The following is a 27,232-nucleotide window of genomic DNA, read 5'->3' as shown; positions in this document are numbered from 1 at the left end:
CTGTCCACTGGGAAAAGCTGAGGAAAGTGGTTTCACAGCGTGGAGATTCTGCACAAGGGCTTGGTCAATGGCAGTGGAGATTTAGGAGACTTACCTACCCTTTCCATGAAGGCTAAAGGTGCAAAGGCATCAAGGTGTACACTGTATGGTCTGTTCAGAGGATATTAGAACTTGCTGGAATTTGCGCGGTAGATCTGAGTGAGGGACAGAGCAAGCCAGGTGAAGGGGTCTGTTTGCCTTCCCCGGGGCCCGAATCTTCACGCGGCAGGAGGGCTGCACTAAGAGAGGATGGCCTGATTGATAAAGGTCACTCGTCCAGGTCCAGGAGGGTGGCCGAGGTGCAGGGGAGAGGGAGGAAACGCAGGTACCCGCAGGGACAGCCCCTCCCAAAGAGCCCCCTGCGGGGCACCCTTGGCAACCAGGCCTTCAGACCGAGCTCTGCCTTGTCCAAGCCATCTCTGGAAGCTTCAGGCCCACCAAGGTGCAATAATTTAGGCCCGTTCCTCCAGAAGCCATTTCATTTCAACAAGCATCGCAACTTTCTTTTAGGGGAGCAGTTTGCCAACTATGCCCAGCTGAGCTCTGGGGAAGCATCTTAGGAGGAAGGGGAGGTTCAGCCAACAGGCCCCAGGCCCCTAACCCTCTTTCACATGAGACATTAGTGCCTTGGACCTGAGGAGACACAGTCCTGCCCACAAGGACCTACCCATCTTCCAGTGGAGACCGACAGTTGAGGAAGGGGCTTGAAGGACTCCATCCATGAATGTCAGCTTAAGGTGTCCAGGAGTTGGAGGAGCACCTCTCCCAGCCCAGGGAGGACAGAGGCAGTAAAGGCTTCCTAGAAGAGGTCAGACTTGAGAAGAGTCTTGAAGAAAGAAAGCTGGTTGGAGAAGAGGTGAAGAGGGCATTCCAGGTGGAGGAAGCAGCTCCTGCAAGTCCCTAGAGCCATGGACCACCGCCATGGCCTGGGGCCTTCAAGTGCTTGTGGGAAAGTACAAGGATGAAAAGAACTGACTTGGAGTCAGACACTCCTGTGTTCGAACCACTACTTGACTGCTTACAGCCCTTCGCCCTCTCTGAGCCTCAGTTTCTCCCCTAAAAAAGGGATAATTCCTCATGAGAAGTAAGCTCCATGAAGACAAGTTCGTGTTTTCTCTCTCTCTCTCTCTCTCTCTCTCTCTCTCTCTCTCTCTCTCTCTCTCTCTCATTCCCTCCGGTAAGCCCAAAGCCTAGAGTGGTGCCTCCCAGGACCCAGGGTGATCCTTCAGTCTATGCTTGCCGAATGATGATTGGATGAAGGACACAGTGCATGTGCACTGTCTAGGACAAAGTAGATGCTCAAGAATAAATATGCTTTTGAAGCATGAGGTTCATAGAGGACTCTGTGAATGAGAATGAAAAGGTGGTGGGGACCTTGGATGTCAGAAATTTAGACTCTTTCTGTGAACAGTAGGAAGCAATACAGATCTCTGACAAGCCCCAGGGTCACTAGGTATGAGTCCCTGCTAGGGAGTCTGATAGTGCCTGAGGCCCTTCCTATGGTGGAGCCAACCCTCCCTGAGACTCTTCCTGGGAAGCTCCTCCCGTGTCATTGTCATAGGGTGGCCAGGATGTTCTGAAGTCATCTCTAGAGATAGCCTGAGTCAGGAATCAGGAATTTCAGAACGTAACCAGATGCCAAACTCTTGAGTTGGTCCCTGGGACTGGGAGGAAGCACCCGTATGCTCGACTTGAAGTCACAGGCATCAGCATCCACAGGCCTGTAGGACCTATGACCTTTGACCTGTCATGTATTCTGACCTCTCCTTGCCAGGCTCTAGTGTTTGGGTTGCTATGAGGAGAGGAGGGTTCAGGCTGAGATAGGGCAGGGCAGTGCTGCTAATCAGTCTCCATCACATGTGTTGTACTCGGGGCCCCAGGAACCTCCCCAGAACCAGGGTTGCTTAAGGATCAAGGGTGGGCCCTGAGCAACATGGTTTTCTTCCTGGCAGCCATCCTGGCCTGAGAGCCTCCAGCAAAGGCCAGAGCTTTCCCCAGAGTCCTCAGCTTACCCTCTGGTGGGTCCTGAGGCTTCGGCTCTCCTCCCTCCGTTTCTCTGCTCCCACACCCCGTTTGTGAGAGAAGCCAGCTGCTGCGCTCCCCATGGCCGAGTGGGACATTCACGACTCCCAGCACTTTAGCTGTGCCCGTGGCCATCTCTGTTTCGGAGGCTTTCCTGGACGCAGAAGAGATCGACAAAGGAATGAGGACTCCAAAAGGAGTATAAATTATTGGGCAAGAGCATGGGCAGTGTCCTAGCCTGTAGGATGGGAATAATAGGGCACTTCCGAAGGCTGACGCGAGGGGTAAATGAGATGAGGCTTGGGAAGGGGTAGAGAGAGCTGGCACAGGGCAAGTGCTCAGTACAGGACAGGTGGTGGTGGTAGTAGTGGTGATAGTGATAGAAATAGGAGGAGGAGGAGGAGGAGGAGCAGCAGCAGCAGCAGCAGCAGCAGCAGTAGTGTTTGTAACTTACCGAAGCAGAGGAGCACTCGAAAAAGTAAAATGTAGGAACACAAGGAAATGCATCAGGCCAAGGAAACCGGAGGGAGGCTGGGGCCAGACACGGGCGAGCTCAGAGGTGGCTGCTTGGAGGAGGTGAATCATGCCGGAATGAGATTTTGGAAGTGAGGAGGACAACTGTTCGGTGAGGAGGAGGACAAGGGATGTTCCCAGCTGAGTCAGTGGCCCAGAAATAACAGCCCAAGGGTGGTGGTGGGGGACGTGGACTTGTATATATTGCGCACAGGCATGGCACGTAGTAGACAGCCAGTGCATAATAAAGGCTTGCTGGTGCTCCTGGAGTTCCTCTCGGGAAGGATTTATCGAGTCCAGCGCTTAGGGGACCTGCATTCATGCAACTCTTTCAACAAGTATTTATTGAGCACCTGCTAAATTTTTAAAATTAAAGATGTTCTTTTTCTTAGAAGACTTTGAGGTTCACAACGAAATTGAGAGGAAGCCACAGAGACTTCCCGTATAACTCCTGCCCCAATGCGTGCAGAGTCTCCCGATTATCAACATCCCTCACCAGAGTGGCACGTTTCTTTCCAAGGACGAACCTCCATTGACACATCGTAGTCTCCCACAGTCTATAGTTTACATTAGAGCTCACTTGGTGTTATGCATTCTGTAGGTTTGGGTAAATGTGTAATTATCATTATAATATCATAGTATTTTCACTACCCTAAAAATCCCCTGTGCTCTGCCTACTCATCCCAACCCTTCCCTCTGTCTCCTAGCAACCATTGATTTTACTATCTTCATAGTTAAATCATTTTCTACTATCTTCATAGTTTTACCTTTTCTAGAATGTCAAAGAATTTGTCATCACACAGTATGTGGCCTTTTCAGACTGACTTCTTTCGCTCAGTAATATGCACTTAAGATTCCTCCGTGAGTTTTCATGGCTTGATAGTTCATTTATTTTTAGTAGTGAATAATATTCCATGATCTGGATGAACCAAAGTTTATTTATCTGTTCACCTACTAAGGGCCATCTTGATTGCCCTTCCTAAGTTTTGGAAGTTACATATAAAGCGGCTATTCATGAGCAGGTTTTTGGGTGACACAAGTTTTCATTTCTTTGGGTAAATACCAAGGAGTATGATTGCTAGATCGTATGGTAAGGATAAGTTTAATTCTGTAAGAAACTGCCAAACTGTCATCCAAAGCGGCTGTACCAATTTGCATACCCGCCATCAATGGAGGAGCGTTCCTGTTGCTCCGCATTCTTGACAGCATTTGGTGTCGCTGGTGTTCCAGATTTTGGCCGTTCTGATAGGTGTGTAGTGGCATCTCCTTGTTTTATTAATTTGCATTTCCCTGATGACACAAGATACGGAGTATATTTCTCATGTTTATTTGCCATCTGTATATCTTTTTTGGTGAAGTGGCTGTTAAGATCTTTGGCCCGTTTTTTAATTGTGCTGTTTGTTCTCTTATTGTTAAGAAATCTTTGTGTATTTTGGGTAACGGTCCTTTATCAGATGTATCTTTTGGACACTCACCATGTTTTCCCTTTGCCTTACTGGCTGTTCCTTCTCACTCGCCTCTGCTCATTCCTGATCATCTCTACCTTTTCACATTGGCTGGAGGCTGGGGTCAGGGCTCAGTGCTCTGTCCCCCTCTCTTTTCTCTCTGCTCCCACACCCTTACTCCTTTGTTGACCTCACCTAGTATTATGGTTTTAAAGCCCAGAACTCCAGACTCGCATATCCAAGACTGCTTTTGCAGTGTCTCTTCAAGGACATGTAATGGGCATTCAAGTTCACACATCCAAAACCGAACTCCTGATCTTTCCCCCCAAACTCACTTCTTCCTCAGCCTTTCCTATCAAAAGCAACTCTGTCTTTGACCCCAAACCTTAGCGTCTTCCTGGAGTGCTCCTTCTCTCACTACCTCTCCTCACCCCCAGTCTAATTCCTCAGCAAATCCTATATACTCAATATACTTTGAGTATATTTTTAGCAGAGCAGAATGACACTGAAAAATATAAGCCTGCCATTCCACTGCCCCGGACACTCCTGTGGCATCCGTCTCACCAAGAGTCAGTCAAAGTCATCACCAAGTCCTACCAGGCACTGCGTGATCTACACCTCCTGTTATTTCTACCCCACTCTGTTATTGCTCTGACCTCATCTCTGTTATGTGAAAGGGATTCAGAGAAATAGGGGTCCAGATACTGGCTGTCTTTTGAGCACAACAGGTGTGCTATAACTTCAAGGCCATTGCCCTTGCTCTCCCCTACCTGGATTTGTCTTCTCCCAGATATGCACATGGCTCTGTCCCTCACCTAGTTCAGATTTTTGCTCAAATGTCACCTCCTCAAGACCTTCCCTAGTCACACTATTTGAACTTGAACTCATCTCAATCCATGGCACTACTTATCACCTCCTGCTTTATTTTGCTCTGTAGCTCATAACCCGGCTAACATGCTATATGACATATTTGTATGTCTATTGCCTATCTCCTACCTCATCTACTTTATTCACCACTGTATTTCTAGCACCTAGAACAGGGCAAGCACATAGTAGGTGTTTAAATAATGAGTTTGTGAAAGATGCCACTTGGGATATTCACCTCACCCCCACCCACCTTCATCCTGGCTCACTCCCTTGAACTTCACTTGTAGGCGTTGATTCCCACTGCACTTAGAGATCTCATCAGACTCTCATTCACATAATGAATTTGGTACTTGAAACCAGATCTGTTTGGTTCTGACTTGTTGCCCTCCAGAGAAGCTTGACATCCCAAGTTTGACCTAGGACTGCTCATCATGCTCCTGTTCCCAACCACATTTCAAACCCTACTGATGCTTGTCATTTTCCAGAAAGAGGCTGTATTGGGAATTAGGCCTATAATACTGCAAAGCAGGGATCTCAAGGAAAGCTAATATGCCATAGTCCAAGAGAGCTCAGCAGGGACAGCTATTTGGAGAGGCTTCAATAAACCACAGTGCAGGGGAGTCCAGGAAAGGGAAACCAAGAGTGTCACTGGAATAGAGTTCTGGTCATTTACTAAGGCAAAACCGTGCCATGCGATGGCTCAGGAAGGCCAAGGGAGACAGAGACTACGGTGTTCTTGAAAGGAGGGGCATCTGAGCCAAAGATGAGGGGCTGCTCATGTCCCATCTGGGTTTACCCCATACCACCCAGGAGCCACCTCCATGCTGTTGGAGGATAAGGCATGGATCTGCTTGTCCTCGACTGCTCTGTCCTTGTTCGGAAAGGGCGCTTTGCACACAGCTCAGTCTAAGCACTTTCCAAGTTGTATCATGATTATCTACATGGCAGTTAGTCTCCACCCCAAAGGTACTGGGCCCCAATTGCTCATCTTAGTACTCCCAGGAATAAGCCCAGGGACTATTATGTAGACAGCATTCCTAAATGTTGGATGAATAACTGAATATTCTCACACCCCACTCCAAGGAAAAGAAGAATGGGAGTCAATTTTATTACTGTTAATGCTGACTACTCTTCACTGAACCCTGATCATACCCCCATTAGTGCTCGTTTCACAACAGTTCTGAGGTAGTTGCTGTCAGCTTGGTTTTATTGATGAGAAAACTGAAGGTCAGAGAGGATGTCACTTGCCCAAGGTTACGCAGCTTATAGCTGGCAGAATTTGGTACTTGAAACCAGATCTGTCTAACCCCAAATCCCATGCTCTTTCTCCTGGGCTACACTCTCTCTCGAATAAAGATTTATCGAGTATCTACTATGTGCATACTACTGCATTAAAACACTTTGGGCAAGTTGTTCTATTTGATCCCCCCAATTATGAGACCCATATTATTCCTTTTTACAAATGGAGAAACCAAGGGTCAGTAAGATTACCTACCTTGCTCAAGGTCATTCAGCTGCTAAGTTTTGGAGCTGGATTGGAACCTGGCTTTGTTTAATCCCAACATGAAGCTCTTTGCCCTGCACCACGACACTCAGGACACAAGGCAGTGTCCGGGCTGGTTGACTTCTGGTGATGGGCAGAGGCTGTCGAAAGCAAGGCCAAAGTTTGCCTCTCCCTCTTATACCTGTCACTTCGTGCTATCCCAGCTCTGCAAACTGTGACCAGTGTACCCTCACCCTGGCCAGGCCTGGGGAAGAATCACAGCAATCAGTGGCCAGGGTAGGCTCAGAACAGGTCAGTTACGACATCTGGAGAAACAAGGCCAACAATATGCTTCTCCATGTTGTTGACATTGGCTCACGAGTTCATCTCCAGGTATTAGAGGTTACTCACTGCGTGATTCCAGCTTTGGTGCAGAGGATTCAATCTTAGCAATATGGTGGGTGATTGAGCGATTAGACTCTAGAATCTGAGTTCTTGGATTCAAATCAAAGCTATTCATTGCCTATATAATCTTCAGTTGGTTCCTCATTCTTTCTGAGTCTTACTTTACTCATCTGTAAAACGGGGTTAATAATGGAACCTGTCTCATAGGGTCATAGATCAGATTAAATGAGATAATGTTGATAGTGTACTTGGAAAAAAGCGCTTTGCTAGTGGTTGGTAACTGGCAGCCCCAGCTGTAATGAATAAGGAAAGTCATCCAGACCTCAGGGACACTACCTCCCATCGTTTCCCTGGTCTTGGAAGAACACTGGCCCTGGAGTCCAAAGAGTCAACCTCAGTCGGGTTGTGTGGCTTCCAGAAAGTCACTTCGCCTCTCAGTCTTGTCCCACTCATTTGAAAAGAAAAGTGGTGATATTGAAACATCCCATACTTAGCCCCTACGACTCCCTTGAGGCTTGAACGAAATAGCGAATGTGGAAATACTATGTAAAGCATAAAATTCTGGTTTCCCTTTCTTGTCCCCCACCCCACCCATACTCTTCCCAGCCAGTAAGTCTCCCTCCCACCCTTTTTGATTCTCAGCAGCCCTGGAATCTCAGCTGGCTTCCAGAAAGGATTTGGAGCACAGCACACACTGTCCAAAGGTTGTTTCCAAAGCCTCCGGCAGCTAAGCCTGGCCCCAGCCCTTCTTCCTTGAAAATGTCTGGCCTGCTGGGAAAGAATGTGGGCTGGCAGTTCATTTCCATTCAAGTTCACAAGCACTGTTGAGCATCTTCTCTGTGCCAGATTCTGGGCACTGAGGATCCAGGGATGAACAAGATGGTGTCTGCCCTCAGAAGCTTATAGTCTAATGGAGATATAGTCACATCACAGACAAAGACAACACAGTATAGTGGGGCAGGGTAGTGCTGTGACTGGAAGCCCTGAAGAAAGCACCATACATGACCTGGGAGAATCAGAGAAGGCTTCCTGGAGGAGGGGATGTTTGAGAGGAGCTGACCTTCACCCAGTCATGTCCAAATATGACAACCTTTACTATACTAGTACCTTCTTGTCCTGTCAGTCATAAATTTGTCAACACGGCAATCTAGAGGAAGCTTTGAAATAGTATTTCATCCAGCTGTCATTACAAAGAGGCCCAGAGAGCTATAGTGACATTCTCAGGTCACCCAGCTAGGAGTGCTGGAAACATCAGGCAGCATGTATGTAAAGATCAGTGTTTCTTCTTGAGCATCCATCTTCAATCAGACAAACTCTCTGGGAAAAGACACCAATGGGTCTTACGAATAAATCCAGAGGAGGATTCTTAAAGCTCTCTATTCTTCTACCCCTTAGGCTGCCACAGGGAACCTTTTCTTTGCACGGCACTTTACAGTTTACACAGGCTATCACATCCCTTTCAGTCTTCCCAGCAACCTGTGAAGTAAACATCATATAACATACTTCACAGACAAAGAAACTGAGTCTGGACAAAATCTTTAAGATGTGATTGTAAAACTGAGAAACTGATTTCAGAAGTTATGGGGCCCTGAGTCAACGTCATAATTTGACTTCAATTGGAAAGTCCATTTTTTAAATTATGTGTGTATGAATTTCCTTGCCCTTTCCTCTTTTCTTCTTATTTCTTATCCTTTTATGAAATAGCTTTCTAAGAAGTAGGAATTATTGGCCAGAGTGTGGTCTCTGGACTGGTTCTATCTTTTCTACGTTTGGTCCTGCCTCAGTTGCCCTTCTCATCCCTCTCTTCATAGTGTGCTCGCTCGCTCTCTGTTCCCCCTTTCTCCTTCCTCTTCCCCTCCTCCTCTCCCTCCCTCTCTGTCTCTCTCTCTGTCTCAGTCTCTCTCTCTCTCTCCTTCTCTCTCTCCCTCCCTCCCTCCCTCCCTCTCCGTCCCCTCTCCAGTACTTTCCTGTCTCTGCCTCTCTGTCTCTCTCCCTACCATTTTTTCTCTCTCCATCTCTTTCTCTATCTCTCCCCTATTCTCTTCTCCACCCCTTCTCCATGTCTCCCTCTGTCTCTCTCTTCCTCTCTCTATCTCTGTCTCTACCTCTGTCTCTATCTCTCTTCTATGTATGCATGTTTGTGTGTGTGTCTTTCTGTCTGCTCCCCGCCCCTTCCCCTTCCAGGAAGGCTATGCAGGTACTGGGAGGTGCCAGATAGTTTTGCTCTGACCAGCCCAGGGTTGTGCGGTGGCTGCCTCTTACAGACCTTCTAAGTTCCCAGCATCCAGCTCCTGAGCCAGTGGGAGGGGGAAACACTGAGAAATCTGGCCAGGCCCCTGCCCAAATCCGCACATTCCCATGGCAAGAAAGAAAAGAGGAGCTCTCAAAAAGAAACAGACAGGAGGCATTGGTCATCGACCGTCATCCTCCCAGCCCCTCCACCCCCAAACATCTGGTTTGAGGAAGGGTGGTATCCCACCCTCCAGATGTGCAGCCTGAGGCAGGAGCGGTTTGCAGGAGAGACCGTCAGTGACCTCACAGCCTGTCTAAGCAAGGGGATGGAGCGGAGGGTATGGATGTGGAAACAGGAGTCAGCAGTAGTGAAAAGCAAAGTCCATGCTCTCCATCTGCTCTGGATGGGAAGGTGAGTGCTGGGAACTCAGAGTTTAGAGGGAGAGAAATAGAAATCCAACATGCCCCTCATCCCCACCAGCTGGGTTCCAATCCTGGCTCCTCCCTTTTGTAGCAGCGTGCCTCTGGACCACTGGATTTCCTTCCCTGGCTCTTAATTCCTTATCTGTTAGATGGGAACCTAATAGTCACTGCTGTAAAGTGCGTAACACAGAGCTTGGTAATGCACATTGGTCCTTTCCTCTACCTCCCAGAAAGTCTTCCTGGACAAGCCCAAATCCCCCTACCCTACCACTCTCTGCTCCCTATAGCCCTTTCTTGGTCCTTACTGCCACACTGGTCCTCCCTCCAGGCCACCTCCCTGGACAATAGCCACGCCATCACTGCTACTGTCATCATCATCATTATAGTCATTATTCCTGAGACTGTTTTCCACTAACACCTCGTCTCCTCACTGACATGGTGACCATCTGCTTTTTGTTGACAGTGTCTTACACTCACCATAAAGTACTCGGTGAAAGCATGGACTTGAGGGTCAGCCAGATCCAGACTGGGCTTTGACCTTTTCCACCTACTAGAGAATGCTTCCTCTGCCCAGGATTGAGGGCAGAGGATTGGCTTCCCCTGAGGGCTCCAACCCTGCTTAGAAGGGGACTCAGTTTGCTAGCTGGCTCAGGATACCAGGGTGGCCCAAATTGTCCACAGAAGCTAGCCAAGGATTGCTCAAGTCCTGTCCTGCTGGTGAGACCCTGTATGTTCAGAAGCAGAGCTGGAATCTTAGGCTTTAGACCACTGTGACGTCCGGCATGGCCCACCCTCCACCGGCCCTTAGGAATCCATTAGCAATTTTCTCTATCTCCCAAAGCCACATGTGAATCATACCTTTGCACTCATGTAGAGGGTTACTAAAATAGCTAGCATTAAAAGTGCTGATTATCTCCTATTGATCAACTAATTGATAACTGTAGAGCTCTTTGATTAAGCCAAAGGGTTTGATTGACTCGTAATCATTCATGATCATTTAATAGACAATCAGCTGTGTTACTTTGGGTAAATTACTTAGTGTCTGTTTCCTCCTTTGTAAGTGAAAGTTATCACAGGGTCCTCGTGAGGATTAACTTAACTAATACTTATAACCTTTGTTGTTCACGTTGCTATTAACATCATGAATAGACGAAATACCTTAAAGCACACTGTGTGTTGTGGGAGAGTCAGCAGTGAAGTAGACCGCTCATTTTTCAGATAAGAAAAGCAACCCAAGGAGGCGAAAGGGGCTTTGGACTCAGGCAGAGCTAGTTTCAAATCCCGGCTCACCAGCTTCTTCATTGGGTGGCGTTGGGTGAGTGGCTTTTCTTCTCTGAGCCTCTGTTTCCTCCTCTTCAACGTGATGTAGAGCATGTCTCTGCTTGGCCCAGCGTAGGCATTCAAACAACAGCTTCCACGCTAACGGTTGTCACGCCATTTCCCACCCTCCCTGACCTTTCTCCCCTTGCCCCAGCTGTCAAGCTAGCGAGTATCAAACTTCAGTTTAAGCCAGGAATCCTGTTCTTCTGTCTTCTGCTTTTCTGGAAGTTTCTGCAAGACCCTGTGGGAGTCCAAGCAGAGTCTCAAGAGCCATTCTGGATTATGTGGCCAAGTGCCTGGTGCTTTATCTTCTTGTGGTAAAATTGGAAGTTTTAAACAAGAAAGATAAATATCTGGGTTAAAAAATGAATTTCCTATTCGCTTTATCCTAGTTATCAGTGGGAGTTTGGAACCCTGTGGTTTGGGACACTTGCTATAGTCTGGGGTGTATCCTATTAATTTGTCATTGGGAAATAAAGGTTTGTACTAATGCTGAGGATTCTGTTTAATAATTTTCAAAAGCCTGTCCCACAAGAGAAGGGCTCACACTAGTATGGTATAAGGACTAAGAACTGGGCTCTACAGTCACAATCCTCAGGTCTCAATCCCAGCTCTGGCGCTTTCAACAAGGTGTGTAACTTCCCTGTACCTCAGTTTCCTCATCTGTAAAACAGGGATGATGACAGTGTTGCACGTGGTTGCGTGGGAATGAATGAATGGACCGATGTAAAATGCTGACAACAGTTCCCGTGTAAGTCCTAGCCTGTTATTGTCACCTCCACATCACGCCCCTCCTCCCGCATTTTGGTGGAAGGCGTTCGAAAGCCATTCTAGATGCTCAGATAGACGACCAGGGTCCCCATTGTTCCCAGCCACCTAGGAATAAAATTAGCAGGACCAGCATGGGAACATTTATCTACAGTGCCACCCTATGGGACTCAAATCTTCTCCTTCCATCCCTTTGCTTGATGCCCCCAAGGGACTGTGATCTTTGGCTGTCAGAGAAGCCCAAGGTTGGAATGGACCATCGAGGTCATCTCCTCTGACCACTGTTTGGATACTGGCCTCCGTTCACTAACTTTTCTTCCAAGCTGCCCTCCCATGTGTCTTTGAATGCCTTCAGTGACAAGAACTCATAACACCCTAGATGTCCCACCTCACCTCCAGGTGGCTTTGATTGGGAGGAAAATGCCTCCTGAACTGAGCTCAGTTCTAAGTCACTGCAAGAGCAACTCCAGTCAGATCTTTTCCCTGTTAGTTAACCTTTACTCTTTCTCCTTCGCCTCCAGGGTTATGTGCAAACTCCTAAGACTCTCTCACACCCGAGAGTTCTCACATCATCTCCAACTTCCCCTTTACCCCACAGCCTTATATTCCCAGCCACACTCCGGGTCCCACCTATTCTTAAATCTGGTGTAGCATTTCACAACTCCATTGCTTTGTAGAGGCTGTTCTCTCTCTTTTCTTCTCTGATTATCAGTCCACATCTTCTAAGACTTGGACCAAAAGTCTCCAGGGGCCTTGCCAGCTCCCCAAAGGGTTTCAGGGTTTCAGGGTTCCATTCACCAAGCTTCTCGTTTTGCACTGTGATCATCTGTTTACATGTCTAAATCTCCCACTAGTGGCAGCTCCTTATTTATTTTCAACATTGTGTCCCCCACCTCAGGTCTAGTTTGACACCTGCATAGAATAGGTGTCCAGAAAATATTTACCCAGTGAACACAGGAGGATTGAATTGACTGGGAATTCTACCCACTGGATCAGGTTCCATCCCTCTTTACACAACTACCCTTTTGAATATATGGAGACAGTCCTCATGTTCCCTGGAAATCTTCTCTTCTCCAAGCTAACATTCCCACTTCTGCCAGCTTTTCCTCGCATGACGTGGTTTCAAGTCCACCTTCAGCCCCACCATTCCCCTCTGGACCAACTTCAGGTCCTTTGTGTCCTCAAGATCTGTCTTCTAAAGCTAAACCTTAGGCGCCCGTGGTGGTCTGGCATGTGCAGGGGATAGCAGGACTGCCCCCGCGTGCTCGAGGCACAAGTGGCTCTTAGCGTGGAAAGAGCCCTGGTATTAGAACCAGTTGGACATAGGTTCAGGCTCAACTCTGGCAGCCATCAGCCTTGTAAAGAAGAGGGATACTCAAAATATTTAACAACTGTCATGGCCCAGGAGTTGACCAGACAGCTGTAGTTTTCGAGCAGGGTCAGAAAGCCCCTGCTGAGCTTGGTGTTATCCCTTTGGTTTTTTGGATCACAGGGTGCGAGCAAGGAGGAAGTAATCAGGGCAGCAGATATTTAGCAACCAGTACAGAAATATCCGAATATTTTAACAGCTGGTACAATCACACCTGCGTGTTCCAGTTGGATATCTGTCCTGGATATAACCAGATTCAAGTGATTTCAGTGCTCCGAACCCCAGTTTCCTCATCTGTGAAATAGAGTCGAAAGTAGTACCTACCATGTGGGTCTTTGAAGGCATGCAAAAAGTGACATCCCTCTTCCCTGACAAAATTCAGAGCTAACTAAAGAATAAAGAAAAAGAATGAGCCAGTAAGAATGAAAATATCATACCCGGGAAAAGTTTAATGGGAATATTTGACTGGAATCTGCAGGAGAGTGGACTCCTAACTGAACCCAGGATTAGAGCCACTCACCTTCAAGGTCACAGAATGTACTGGAGCAGGATTGGCCTCCCCCACAATGTGGTCACTCCCTAAGCCTCCAGCCCCACCCTTGTCACGCCTTATATTCCTGGGACACTGAGCTCTCTGGCAGTTTCTAAACATGCAATGACCTGTGATAACACCATGCCTTTTTTGATGTACTTTGTCCTGGAATCCTCTGTCTTTCCTTCTCTGACTGATAAACTCTTGCTCGTTTATCGATACTGGGTTACATATCCCCTCCTCCAGAGCTTAACCCCACCTGTGAACTTAAACTTAAATTGGGAGCCCTGGATGTCATGCTTTAATTCCTGGGGGCAATAGGGAACTAGCAGGGAATAACCTGATGGGATTCACTCTTACCGGAAACCAGATATTAGAAAGAACTTTCTTCATATCCAGAGTCATGTAGTGAGAGCTCCTTTCTGGCATTCTGTAATTACCAACAGTGAGGGAGAGGGGGTTCACCTACGAGTGCTTTTCTTTCCCAACCAGTATATTCAAAAGGCTCTCAATCTCTATTTCCTGTTGGAGGTTTGTGTTTCTTGCTAATCTTTAATGAAATAAGTGTGGCTTCTACTTAGTGACACAGTGTCCACAATTACGGGAGCAGCATTTTTCAGACTTGTGCCTCTGTTTATATTATCTCTGGTAATGGAATTGCTTACTCCTGAGAATTCTATCCTCCCAAGGAAGGTCTTTCCTTCATAAATCATTAATGAATAGAGCCCACTGGAGACCACTTAACTCTCACGTCTGTAGGTAAACTAGAAAGGTGAGAAAAAATTCAAAAATTGGCAAATGTAGAGTGCTTAATGCACAGTCTCTGGTATGGAGTAAAATGAAATAAGTGGTAGTAGTTGTGGTTAGTATTGCCATATTAGTCAGGGTAATTAATGCTCAGTTGCTACAGCAGACAAACTCTTAAAATCTCAGTGGCTTACCACAGTGAAGGCTAATGTCTTGCACATGTGACATCTGATGTGGGTCAGGAGTCCTTTCTCGTTTGGTAACCACACCATCTCGAACACGTAGCCTCCACAGTCACCGCAGCAGGAAAGAAGAGAAAGATGGAGGGGGTACGTCAGCTCTTAACTGCCTCCACCCAAAAGTGATGCCTTAACTCCTTTGCTCATAGTTCATTGACCAGAACTGGTCAAAGAGCCCAAGCCTGACTTAGGGGGGGATGGGGGAAGATGGGAAATGTAGGGGATCCCTCGGGTATTTGGAGGTTAATGCCACCTCTGCCACAACTATTTAGCTGTGCTCCCTCGCCTAATTTCAAAAAGAATTTGGGAGCAGTGAAACCATGTTTAGAAAGCTCATAAGAACGGCTTGGTGACACTTCTTAGCCCCATTAATTCCTAGTTTCCTCTTAGGCAAAATGGGAATACCAAGAGTTCCTGCTTCACGGAGTTGTTTTGAGCTTTGGTTGATGAATGTGACAGTACATAGGACCTGGCTGACCTAGTATGACTTCTTTAAAAATATTAGTTGAGTCTGGAGCACAGAACGAATTGGCTCTTTGGGCCTATAGTATCACTGAATATATCGAATTTAGCATACACAGAACCCTGAACTATTGTTTGTAATTCTCTTCTTTCTACACTTCTAACACTGTTTCTTTGGACCCATTGCTTTATTATCAGACAGCTGTATCTGCTTGCTTACTGCTGCAACCAGAGCCCAGCATGTTTCCTGGCCCTGAGCTGGTACTCAGTACATGTTTGGTGAATAAACAATGGCATAGCATTTGAATTTGTCATTGAAGGATACACAGGCTTCAAGCAAGTAAGGAAGGGCTGGTAGGGTCTATGAGCCTCCTTTAAAGGAGGCTACATGGTATGTTGGGTATCTGGGCTTTCAGGTTCTCAAAATATTAAATATTCTGCTTGTGACTTGCAGTATAATGCTGATCACATTGCTTCCATTCCTGCCTCTGTTTCTCCATCTGTCAAGTGGGACACAGTAGAGTGTGATTCTTAAGGATCTAGATTCTGGAAACAGACTGCCCTGGTCCAAATATTGATACTAACTTTTATCCATTGTGGATTTTGGTACAATTATTTTATCTTTCTTGAGCCTCAGTTTTCCCATCCATGAAAATGGTATACCAAGAGTACCTACCTTATAAGATTGTCATGGGGACTCAGGGAGAAAATTTTTATAAAGCATTGGCATTGTTTGTCTGGCATGAATTGAATAATGTTGGGTAATATTAAAATGAGGGTGAATATTCAATCCTATAAATACTAATCAGAAACAAAAGAGAATGAACTATTGATACAAGCAACAATACAGATGAACCTCACAAATTTAATGCTGAGCAAAAGAAGCCAAGATGCAAGAGTATATACTATGTAACTATTTTTATGAAACTCTAGAAAAGACAAAACTAATCTATAATGGCAGAAAGCAGATAAATAGTTACCTAGAGCCTGGAGTAAAGGGGTTTGTGATGGTTATTTTATTTGTTAACTTGACTGGGCTAAGAGATGCCCAGAGAGCAAGTAAGACATTCTTCCTGGGTGTATCTATGAGGCTGTTTCCAGAAGAGATTAACATATGAATCGGTAGGCTGAGTAAAGACCAGCCTCCCCAGGGCAGTAGGCATCATCCAATCTACTGAGGGCCTGACTAGCACAAAAAGGTGGAGGGAATGCAAATTTCCTCCCTTTACTTGAGCTGGGACATCTGTCTTCTTCTGCGTTGGGCACTCCTACTTACTCAGACTATTGGACCCCGATTGGGACTTATACCATCAGCTCCCTTGGTTCTCATGCTTTCAGACTCGGGCTCAATTATACCACTGGCTTTCCTGCGTCTCAGATGGAAGACAGTGGGAGTTCTGGCCTTCATATTTGTGTGAGTCAATTCCTATAATAAATCGTGTGTGTGTGTGTGTGTGTGTGTGTGTGCGCGCGCGTGCAATCTTATTCATTCTGTTTCCCTGAGAACCCTAATACAGGGTCTCATTGTAAAGGGGCACTTTGGAATTTGGTTGGTGATAGAAAGCTCTATCTTGATTATGACAGTGGTCACATGGTGCATCCGTTTGTCAACACTCACTAATGTTTTCATTGCATGTAAATTATATGTCAGTCAAGTAAATTTAAAACTTAACAAAACAAAACAAAAACAGGAGGGTTGTACAGGATGAGTTCTAACTCCGATTATAGGAGCTCTTGCCAGGTATGGCCCCCTGCTCTGCCCACCAAATAAGGCTTGCCGCCCGGAAGCAGGTTTTCTTCCGTCCTCCCTTCCTCTGGGCCTCTGCCCCATCTGTGCACACCCTGGTCTCATTCTCTGCCCCCAGGCCTGCCAAACGCAGCACTCTGCTTTGTCAAGAAACCAAGATATTGGTGCAGGCTAGGTCCTAGACATGAGTGGGAGCCTCAGGTATTAGCTCATAATGGGATGGAAATGTCAGCCACACCCACACTAGTCTAGGGGATCTGGTGACCCCTCTAGCTGCTAGGGTCTGCTGAGCATGATTCATGAGTCAGCGTGGGAGGCCGCAGGGGAGTCAGCTGATGGTGATGCTTTAGAGTCTGCCCTTCTTTTCCTGATTATTAGCAACTATGTAGGGAATAAGATAGACACCGACACCACCACCACCACCACCACCACCACCACCACCACCACCACCACCACCACCACCTTTTCAGGTAATCAGAACTTCCAGAGTCACGAAATTCCAAGGCTCGATACGAAAGAAAGCTAGAAAGGGGACTGGAATGATGTTTTAGCCTATGCTAGGTGATTTACACAAATTCATTTCCTTTCCACTGCAACATTATGGGTTTGAACTGCTAATCGTAGTAATGGTAATAATAACAGCTAGCATTGATTGAGAATTTACTATGTGCCAGGCCCTTCCCTAAGCACTTTACTTTCATTACCTCATCTCACCTTTATAACAACTGTGTGACATGGATACCATCATTATCCTCGTTTTGCTGATTAAGGAATTAGGGCACAGAGAGGTTAAATAACTTGTCCAAGGTCTCACCTAGAAGTGACAGAGCTGGGACTCGAACCAGGTCCATCTGATACCAGAGCCTGCAGGAAGCAGACGTCTCACATCCTTTCCCCCAACACACACAAAGCAAGTGACCAGAAACAGAGACCTCTGTGTTTACTGTGTTCTGTAGAAGAACCCAGCTGGGGCAGGAGAAGCAGCAGGAATGTCACCTTCCCCCACTTCTGGCTCCCAAATCTTACACAGGTGTACCTGATCAGGGAAACCTACACCACACTGGACCCTGAGCTCCAAAGAAGTCCAGGAATATAATTTTAGCTTTTCTCGATTCTTCTGAAACAGGTAGGCACGTTAGGAGGAGAGTGGAATGGATGCTGAAAACCATATCTACCCTAAGAGGTAACTTAGAATTGGGGGAGTCAGAGGCCATGGGGAGGGATGCATGGAGGTATTAGGTGGGATTCTTGGAGAGCAAGCAGCAGAAACCAATGTAAGTAAGCATGTTGAAGCAGGGATTTAACCTAAGACATACAGGGAATGTTTCATGGAATCCAAAGACAACAGTATGTCCAGGAAAGGTCTAGAAACCTGAAATGCTATCAAGATGTTCCCTTCATCTCTGATCTCAGCCTCACTCTGTGCATCAGCTCCATCCTTCACCTTCCTTAATGATGAGGTTCTTGAATCCACACAGCAGGAAACATGGCTGCCCTTGCAGGGCCAGTCACGTGGAGTAATCTATCTGTCAATCTCTTTCTCTTTCCTTCTACCAATGCCAAGTGCCCAGGGTAGAGGCTTGGTTGAGATGGGGTCAGGTGCCCACCCCAGGCTCATATGTTGGAAGGCCAGGTGAGAAGTGGATGTGTTGTACAAAACAGCAGCTAGCCATCCTCTTTCCTCACCCATCCCCAGACACTGGAGATAAAGGTGGGCAGTTAAGACGGTGGGGATGGAGGAGTTGTTGGTCCACAGCCTAAGTGTACTCCTCAAGATGTATCCTACATATATATATATGTATATCCACTTAATACCATTCATTGGCTTAATCAGGCTCAGGAATTCAGATTGCTCCTATGTGTAAAGATGCCTTTAAGCTGTTAACACTCAGACAATAGACGAGGAATTGCATCTCTTTACCCACCCCAGGCCCCTTAAAGCAGCAGATTCAGCTGCTCTCTCTACACCCATAGACATGGCAGCAACAGTTCTAGACAGTCTTCGTTTATTTCTAGACCTTTTCTCACTCAGATCATGTCTCCTCTAGAGTTTTGGCTCTTTGCTCAGCTCAATCCTGGCTGCTAGCCTTTTGGACTAATTGTTAATTCTTTGTTTCCATGCTATAAATCTGTGTTCTCTCAACTAGTTTTTGTCTAACCTTGACCCTGCAATCCTATAGTGTCCCTCCATGTCCACAGTGCCCTCAGGAAGGCCATCATCCACTCCCTTAAGACTCAACATCCAGCTCTTGTTGGCCAGCAACCTGGCTGGTCCAATCTGAGATACCCATGTTGAAGACTTCAAGAGCATCACATGGACTCTGGCCATTTGTACTTGGCCAAATTCTTGGGCCTCGATTCAACAATCTGTGAGTTTGGCATCTACACAGAGCACTCTGCCAATGACAGGACACAGAAATGAAGAGTGTAAGGCGGTTGCCTTCAAGGAGACCACAGTTCTGGCAAAGATAAAGTTTAGGAGGCACTGGCCATGTTAAACGTTGGGTAGCAACCAAGAGCCAGCTATAAGGAACCTCCCTCCTGGGCCCAGACAGCTAAAGAACTCATGACAGCCCAGAATGTCAGAGATAATTCTGATCCTGGCATAGGAAACTGGAAGATAAGAAGCCTTTGTTAGTTCCTCCTCCATGGGTACAATGAGGTATTCATGCTATTCCCCTCGGGACTTGGGAAGCATTTTAGGCCCAAGGAAGGTCTGTGCGTCATCATAATTGTGTAATATGGCTGCCCCCTTTCCTCCTCACCCCTTGACATATCCTGGTCAGGCAAGATAAAGTTCTGCTGATGCTTTTGCTGCTGTGGCCGCCATAAATCAAGCTTCCTTCAGTGGCCTTTGATTTAGCCTTCCAAGGAGGTGGAAATCTGGGGGCCGCTTCTTTCCATCGATCCTACCTCCTATCTTTTGCCACTGTGTAAAGGGATCAACAGTTTACTTGGTGAATCAGTGCAGACTCTATGGAAAGACATCGTGGTGCGAGGAGAAGGCATAGCCTCTGAAGTGTAACTGCCCTGAGTTTGAACCACTTACTAGCTGTGAAGGCATAGACGATATCCTTAACCTCTCTGAACCTCAGGTTTTCATTTCGCTGTGTTTTTGTCCAATGTGCAAAATAAGTGTTATGGAAATACCTGCATAGAGTTGATAATCAGGATTAAATGATAGGGTACATGTAAATCCCCTAGCACTTTGCCTGACACCAATAGAGGCTCAGTAAACATGGCTTCTATCTGCAGGCCCTAGGAAAGTTTGGTGGAGTAAATAAACCTGGCTCTCACCTTCTTTATCATAAAGATAGGTTGTTGTTTTTTTTTTATTATAAAGGTGGATGATCAGACCTACCTATGCGAAAGAGCCCCATCTGTAAAATGGGCAATAAGATCTACCCCACAGGATGTAGAGGTACTATTAATCCCCACTGCACCAACAAGAAAAGGGGGCACAGAGAGCGAGTGACCCATCCACAGTCACAAAGCTGGGAAGCAGTATTGCTGGGTTTTGAACCTACCCTTCTGGCTTCAGAGCCCATGCTCTTGCCACTTCACTCTGCTACCTGCACCATCTCGCTGACTACGTGTCTGTGAGAGGTCACCAGGAACCAGAGGTACTAGAACGAGGGTCAGATGTGGAGTCAGGTAGGTCAGATTCTAACTTCACAGTGTGGGCAGATCACTTTGTTTCTTCATTTGCAAAGTGGCACCAATAATACCTCTGTTGGAGAGTTCTTGTGTAGATCCCTTTAGATCCATTGCTTTGGCAGGTGGTTATTGGAAGTCTGCAATGTGCCGGACACTGTCCCAGGGGCTAGGGATGAAGCCTAGAGCAAGAGGCATGAGCTGGTCACCAAGCGGTCCCTGCCTTACTGTCTAATGAGAGAATAATATCATGTACTTGAAAGTACTTTTCAAACAGAGATTTGCCATTCGTATTAAGCAAATAAAAGTGCTTGCAGCTCTACAGAAAATTACTAAAAACAAAACAACAATGATAACAGTAACAGTCAAAGTATTTTCTCTGTGCCAGGCATTACATTAAACTCTTTGCATGAATTTTTTCAGTAATTCCCTCAAAACATTGCATGTAGGCATTATCATTAGTTCCCATTTTACACATGAGAATACAGAGGCCTGGAGAGGTTATTTATTAATAACCAGTTGAGCAGTGGAGCTGGTTTTCAAGCCTAGGTGGTCCACCTTCAGAGCCTGTCATCCTAAATACCACACCATACAGCTTCTACTGCATCTTACCACTGCCTCTGGTTATTTGTATCTCAGTTATATATTTAGAAACATCTGGAAGTCTAGTTAAGAGTTTTATCGTTAAGTGTGGGGAATTTAGCCTACCAGCCTCCATCGTCTAGTCAAGCCTAGTCTTGATCCAGCACCTACTTTAGACATAAAGACAGATGCTCGGCTGCAGGGCTGGGAGGAGTGTACCATGGCATTTACTGGCCAGGCTTCCCAACCTTCGCAGTTACCTCATCACTGGCCTTTACATCACCACTGACCAAGCCAAGAGCCTGGGTTGTGCCCTGAATCTAAAAGTCTGACCATAGGCTTTTACGAAGCTATATCTTTCTGAGAACTTCCTGGGCATTACTCACTTGTCCTCTATCAACTGCCCCAGAAATGGTGCTGGCAGCCTCGTCTCAGATTTATAGATTGTGGAGCTAGAGGCAGTGACTATAAAGAGGAAGTGACCTTTTCTAGGTCCCTTGGTACAATTGGGTGCAGAGCTATCTCCAACACTCAGATTACCTGAATCCTAGTCTCAAAATGTCATCTGAAACATTAATGCCCAGAGGCTCCAAGTCACACAGCTAGGGGAAGAAAGGGCCAGACAGGAAGTCTGTGTTCCCATTCCTCTGCATGACGTTGCATTCATTCTTTCGCTTAAGGGATATTGATTGATCACGTACTGCATGCCTGAGTAGTCACTCGGGCTAGCAAAGCAGATGAGGCATATGTGGTCCCCGCCATTCCAGAGCTCACAGGCCAGCAGGGAAGACTGCTGATTAGCAAGTAATTACTATTATGATAAATATTATGAAGGAAAAAGCACAGGGGGCTCTGGGACCCTGTATCAGGTGACAGACATGCTTTGTCCAGGGTCAAAAAAGGCTATTCCGGAAAGTGACATTTGCGGTGACACACAGGATGAGGGAGAGTTTTTCAGATGAAGGGGAGGGAGGAGTGCTCCAGGCTGAGGTACTGCACGTGCATGCAGCCAAAGAGAGGTTCATTCAGGAAACTGAAACAAAGTGAAGAGATGTGGCTGGTGGGTAGGTAAAGACAAGATGAGGGGGGTTTTAAGGTCTATATTAGTTCTTTATACTGAGTAACAAATTATCATAAATTCATCAGCTTAAGATGATACCCACTTATTACATCACAGTTTCTGTGGGTCAGAGGCACTAAACCCGAGTTTATCAGCAAATCCCAAGCAAATACACCATTCAGGATTGGGTGCGTGTTAACCAAGCTCACAACATTGTTGTATAAAATGACATGAGAACATAGTGCTTAGACCAGAACACTCTTAAAGACATTATCAGTTCATCTTTCCCTATCGAGATATGTTAGAAATCGAACTGAGATCAGAATGCCAATCTATTAATTCATGATGAGAAAATCAACAAATGAGAAAATCCTGTGATCTGCATGTGTAGCCCCTTCTCTCTCTGAGGGCAGAAACACGTGGGAAGCCACAGCACATTCAGGCGGCTGTTCAGCAAGTGTCTTGGAAGAATCAGAGTAAAGGGAATCAGTCAAAGCAAATGTTTAATAGTACCAGACTAAGACATCCTGAAGCAGCCACCTTGTAGAAGGTTCAGTTGGGCCAGTGGGATGGAAAATATTCAAGGTATGCACTCAATAAATGGTAGCCACTAATGACTATTCATTGTCTTAGACACTGTCACCATCTAAGGTTACACAGTAAACTAGGTAACCTCCAAGTTCTCTTATGGTGCTGATGTGCTATAATTCCAAGGGCAACTATTACTTATGCTAGTGTATAGTCTGGGGCCTGAGCACATTGCCCTCCTCAACAATCTAAACCTTTGCCACCATTGTCAATATCACCATCATTAATAGTGAAAGTATGGAAAACAGTCACTATCCATGGACTGCTGCTGTCCATGTTTAGGATAGACTATTAATCAATACTGATATTCTATTAAATCCTCACAATAACCCTTTTGGATGGTTTTTCTCACTCTCATTTTACACATGAAGAAAGAAGAAACTGGGGCTCAAAGGGGTAGAATAACTTGCCCAAGGTCATTCACCAAGCAAGTGAAAGAGAAGGGATTCCAATTACATTCAACACACAGCCCCTCTGCAGCACAGATAAGATGGATCATGGTTTGCATGCCTGCTGAGCAAGTGCATGCTGTAAATTTAGCTTCTTTCTCACTTAAGGAAGTAGATCGGATTGTGAGCCAGTGAGAATGATGTCATTATAGGATAACCTTGAGCCCACTTTAATATATTGAAAGAGGAAGTGTTTGTCCAAACATGAGTACTCTTACTAATATGATAACTGCTGGCTTGAAAATCCCCAAATACATGGTAGCACCCATCAGTGTAGTCCCCAGTTATTTTTGAGGGTCCCCCAAAGGTGCCTCACATTTATCCATAAAACTTCCTCTCAGTCGTAATCGCATGTGGGTATCAGTCACGTCTTTTTCTCTCCCCATCTCTTTCTTCTACTTGTTCACATACAACATCCACATGGCTTCCTATTGTCACCACCCCACTGAATCAAAGCCATGCTTTGATACTGCGGTCAGAAACACCTCAATTATTCATTCGTTCGTTCAACTAATATTTATGGTCTGCTTTGTACCAGGCACTGTTCTCAGGCCTGGGGAGAAAATGGTAGACAAGACTGATAGGTCCCCATTCTCATATAGCTGATGTCCTTCTAGTTGAGGGTATGAAGAATAGACAATTAACGATAAGTAGCTAAATAAATAAACAAGAAAATTTCAAATAAAGAGACTAAATATGATGGAAATAAGACTGCCTGGGTGAAGAAGCACTAGATAGGATGGTGTATCAGACAGTGTGATGCCCCACCCCACGTCTCCTCGGCCCAACGTTGAGTTCACTGGCACCAGCAACGGTGAGTTCCCAGGCACACAGACATCATTCCACCTGCAGCTCTCCATCTCTCTTTCTGAGGGTTTTCTCTGCTGCCTCAGGATGTGCCCTAGCTACAGATTGATCAGCCACCCCCAGGGCAACCTTCAACCAAGGAGGAAAAGAGCCAGTGGATAAATGCTCCCATTCCCCTATCTCTTGGTGGGACAGTTCTGAGCATGTTCCACAAGATACCTCACAGGTCTCCAGCAGGATCAAGCAGTTTCCCACAGGCGTAACCAACCCAGTAACACATCCTGTTAACATGCCCATCTCTCTCATACTTTCTGGCTCTTTCACTCATGCATGTTGGGATCGCCTCACAAATAAGCCACCTGCACTAAGTATTCTTTGGTGTCTGGCTGGAGGAAACCCAAACTGAGCTATAAAGTCAGGGATGGCTCAATGAGAAAGGATGTTTGAGCTGTGACTCAAATTATAGGAAGCAACCAACATGCAAAGGGCTAGAGGAGAGGATTTTCCAGGGGAAGGGAGGAACAGGAGCCAAAGCCCTAAGGCATGAAAGAGCTGGCATGCTTAGAGGGACAGAGAGAACTGGTGGGAGATGAAGTTGGAGAAGTAGGTAAGGAGAGCTACGATGGGGAGTTGGATTTCATTCTAAGGTTAATGGAAGCATTAAAGGTTCTTAAGTCGGGGAAGAACCTCATCCGATTTACATTTTTAGAAAATTCCTCTGGGTGCTTTGTTGAGAAGAGGTCATGGGAGGGTAAGAATAGAAGCCAGGGCCTCTTAAGAGGCTACTTCTGCCGTGACCAAAGTCTCAAAGTCACCCTTAAATAGTCCCATTGTGTTTTGCCTCTCAAGCCCTCTCTTCTTTAAGGATGGAATCCAGACAGAGACTAGATAAGCCCAGATGCCATTCTATGCCTTTCCTAAACATCTCCTGTTCTCTTAAATATGTCCTCCGCATCACACCCTCCACCTTGCAAAACATAAGCTCCCAGATATGAAAATGCAGGCTAATACAGGTGTATACGATGGAGGAAGGACCTGTGAGCTGTATCAGCAACTACCAGCAACAATGATTCATTGTTTTGTCAACCTGGCCATCACCTACCTTTCCTCTAAGTCCTGTGTGTCACACACACTCTGCTATCATGGCTGCCCATACATAGCCACATGACAAAAAATACCACTTCTCATGAGCATGACACTCCATGGTCAACATGGATACAGTTTTCAGGACCCCTCTGAGTACCCCTGAAAGGATCTGCATGGTGTTACTAGTGAAAAATCTAAACTTTACAAAATATTTCATAGGAGAGATGGAGACGAGAGCTCACGTGCTCACGTCACACATCTTATGTATTCCTGTTTTCACCAAGATCCATTCCAAGGATAAGAGAGAGGTGAAAAGGAGGTGAGCGCCAGGCAGGAGCTAGATCAAGCAAAGCCTTTTGTGTCATGCTAAGGAGAACTCATGCCTATTTGAGGGATTGTGCTAAAAATAAAACCCAAACTACACATAACAAAGGACAGGGCTGAGATGGCCAAGGTCAGATTAAAGCGGTCAGCCCAAACATTGACTAATTGTATGAGTTTTCTTCAACTGCTGTAACAAATTACTACAAACTTGGTGGCTAAAACCAACACAAGTTTATTGTCTTGCAGTTTTGTAGGTCAGAAGTCTGCAATGGGTCAGCAGGACTGGTTCCTTCTGAAACCTCCAGGGAAGAATCCCTTGCCTTGTCATTTCCAGCCTCCAGAGGCCACCTGCCTTCCTCCTTGGAATGAAATCCAACTCCCTATCGTAGCTCTCCTTCCACCACCTTGGCTCATGGACCCTTTATCACATTACTCCAGCCTCTGCTTCTGTCATTGCACCTCTTTGTCTGACTCTGACCCTCCTGCCTCTCTCGTATGAGGACCTTCGTTATTACAATGGGCCCACCCACATAATCCAAGACAATCTCCCCATCTCAAGATCTTTAACTTAATCACGCCTGCAAACTAAATCTATCTTTGCATGTACGAATGTATTCACAGGTTCTGGGGATTAGGATGTGGACATCTTGGGGGACCATTGTTCTGTCTACCACTCTAAGTAAGTGGGTTTTTACACGTCGAGATTACAACCTAAATCTTGTGCTGGGCTTTATAAGAAATAGATGGTGGTTTATGGCCTCAGATGGCATCCAAGCACTAGCTAGACTGTCAGATTGGTAGGCGAGAGTGGAGATGGCTCTGTGTGATGTGTCCCCACTTCTGGGAAACCAAGGTACATTCTACTGTCTCATCCTTAAGAACAGCCAAAAGCTTGATGCGTTGGAAAGAAACCCCTGGACCTGGGTTCTAACCACTACACCTAACAAATGTTTGACCCGCCCACTCCTCTCAGTGTCCACCTGCTCCCTGGGGTCAGGCCCTTCCTCTGGCTCAGGGCATCCTTACTTCCTGCTGTCACAGCATTTCTAGCAATATGTAAAAATTCACTGTTCTGCTTCCCCCACAAAGCTCTTTAGGGGCAAAGTGGCTGATACTTACTGGGCATTTAATACACCAAAAAGTAAAAATGGTATTGAGTTCTTACTATTTGTTAGACACCCTACATGGATTATCCATGTTGAATCCTTCCAGCTATTCTATTAGGTAAGTAGTCTTATTATCCCCCATTTCAAAAAAGAAAAAGTTACAGAGACATAGAGAGGTTAAGTAACTTACCTAAGATCACCCAGCTAGGGAAAGGCAGAGCCTAGGTTGAACTCTGGTCTTCTGACCCAGAGTTTATGCTATGGAACAATTACCCTACATAGGAAGGGGTGAACGGGCCATGTTCAGCAAGGGGGTCTTGTTAAACAGTAATGGATTGGGTGCCGGGGCTTTTCCCTGCTTCACTTCTCCCTGCTGGGCGACTTAGAAAAGTCTCTTTCCCTCTCCGAGCCTCTGTTTAAACAGATCCACCGTGAAGGGCATGGGCAGGAAAGAGCAGGTCTGCTCTGACACCAGCCGTCTGTGCTTCTCACTCTGGGAACCTGTCTGGCCGTCTCTCATTGCTTTGACCTGAAAATATCATGCCCAGGAGACGTGGCATTTGCTGTCACATGGCTACTCACAGTCAGTAGCACCAGGGCCAGACTCCTGAGGCCCCTTCACGTGGCGCGGCCAGCAGCCTTCCCATCCCCGGGGCCTCTGGGAGAGGATGCAGGAAACAGCCCGCAGCCACAAGCATGTGCTGCTTCTGTGGTTTCTACTTAGAACAGTTTCCCATTTCAACCTGCCAGTTCCTTAAAAGCATTAGGCTGAGGTTTTGCCGAATGACTCCACTCTATTTTCATAAAGGGGTGGAGGGGCTCCTCCTGGGAGCCAAGCCCAGTGCAGAAATTCCACATGAATTAAGGGTATAGAGAGTTGGAAGTCTGTCTCCCAGAGAAAACATAGTCTGGCAGGTAGTGATTTTCAGAGAGTTCCTCTCCCGGCCTGATTCACAGGCCCGA

At 46.3% G+C, this 27,232-nt stretch overlaps 1 protein-coding gene and 1 long non-coding RNA gene across 8 annotated transcripts in view; one reads left to right on the top strand and one right to left on the bottom strand.

Moving 5' to 3' along the window:
- SYN3 (synapsin III) overlaps positions 1 to 27,232 on the top strand; it is a 400,752-nt gene that overhangs the window by 226,123 nt on the left and 147,397 nt on the right. The gene's annotated exons all lie outside the window — the stretch shown is intronic.
- On the bottom strand, positions 26 to 26,907 carry LOC118613627. Its single transcript, XR_004955573.1, has 5 exons — positions 26,852 to 26,907; positions 14,360 to 14,451; positions 2,052 to 2,215; positions 707 to 838; positions 26 to 194 (listed from the first exon to the last, which is right to left on the bottom strand). It is a non-coding gene; the product is annotated as an uncharacterized LOC118613627 (long non-coding RNA).

Source organism: Rousettus aegyptiacus, unplaced genomic scaffold (genome assembly GCF_014176215.1).
Source record: "Rousettus aegyptiacus isolate mRouAeg1 unplaced genomic scaffold, mRouAeg1.p scaffold_m13_p_2, whole genome shotgun sequence".
Taxonomy (NCBI): domain Eukaryota; kingdom Metazoa; phylum Chordata; class Mammalia; order Chiroptera; family Pteropodidae; genus Rousettus; species Rousettus aegyptiacus.
The sequence above is the reverse complement of the archived record's forward strand: the minus strand, read 5'-3'. Positions and strand labels throughout refer to the sequence as shown.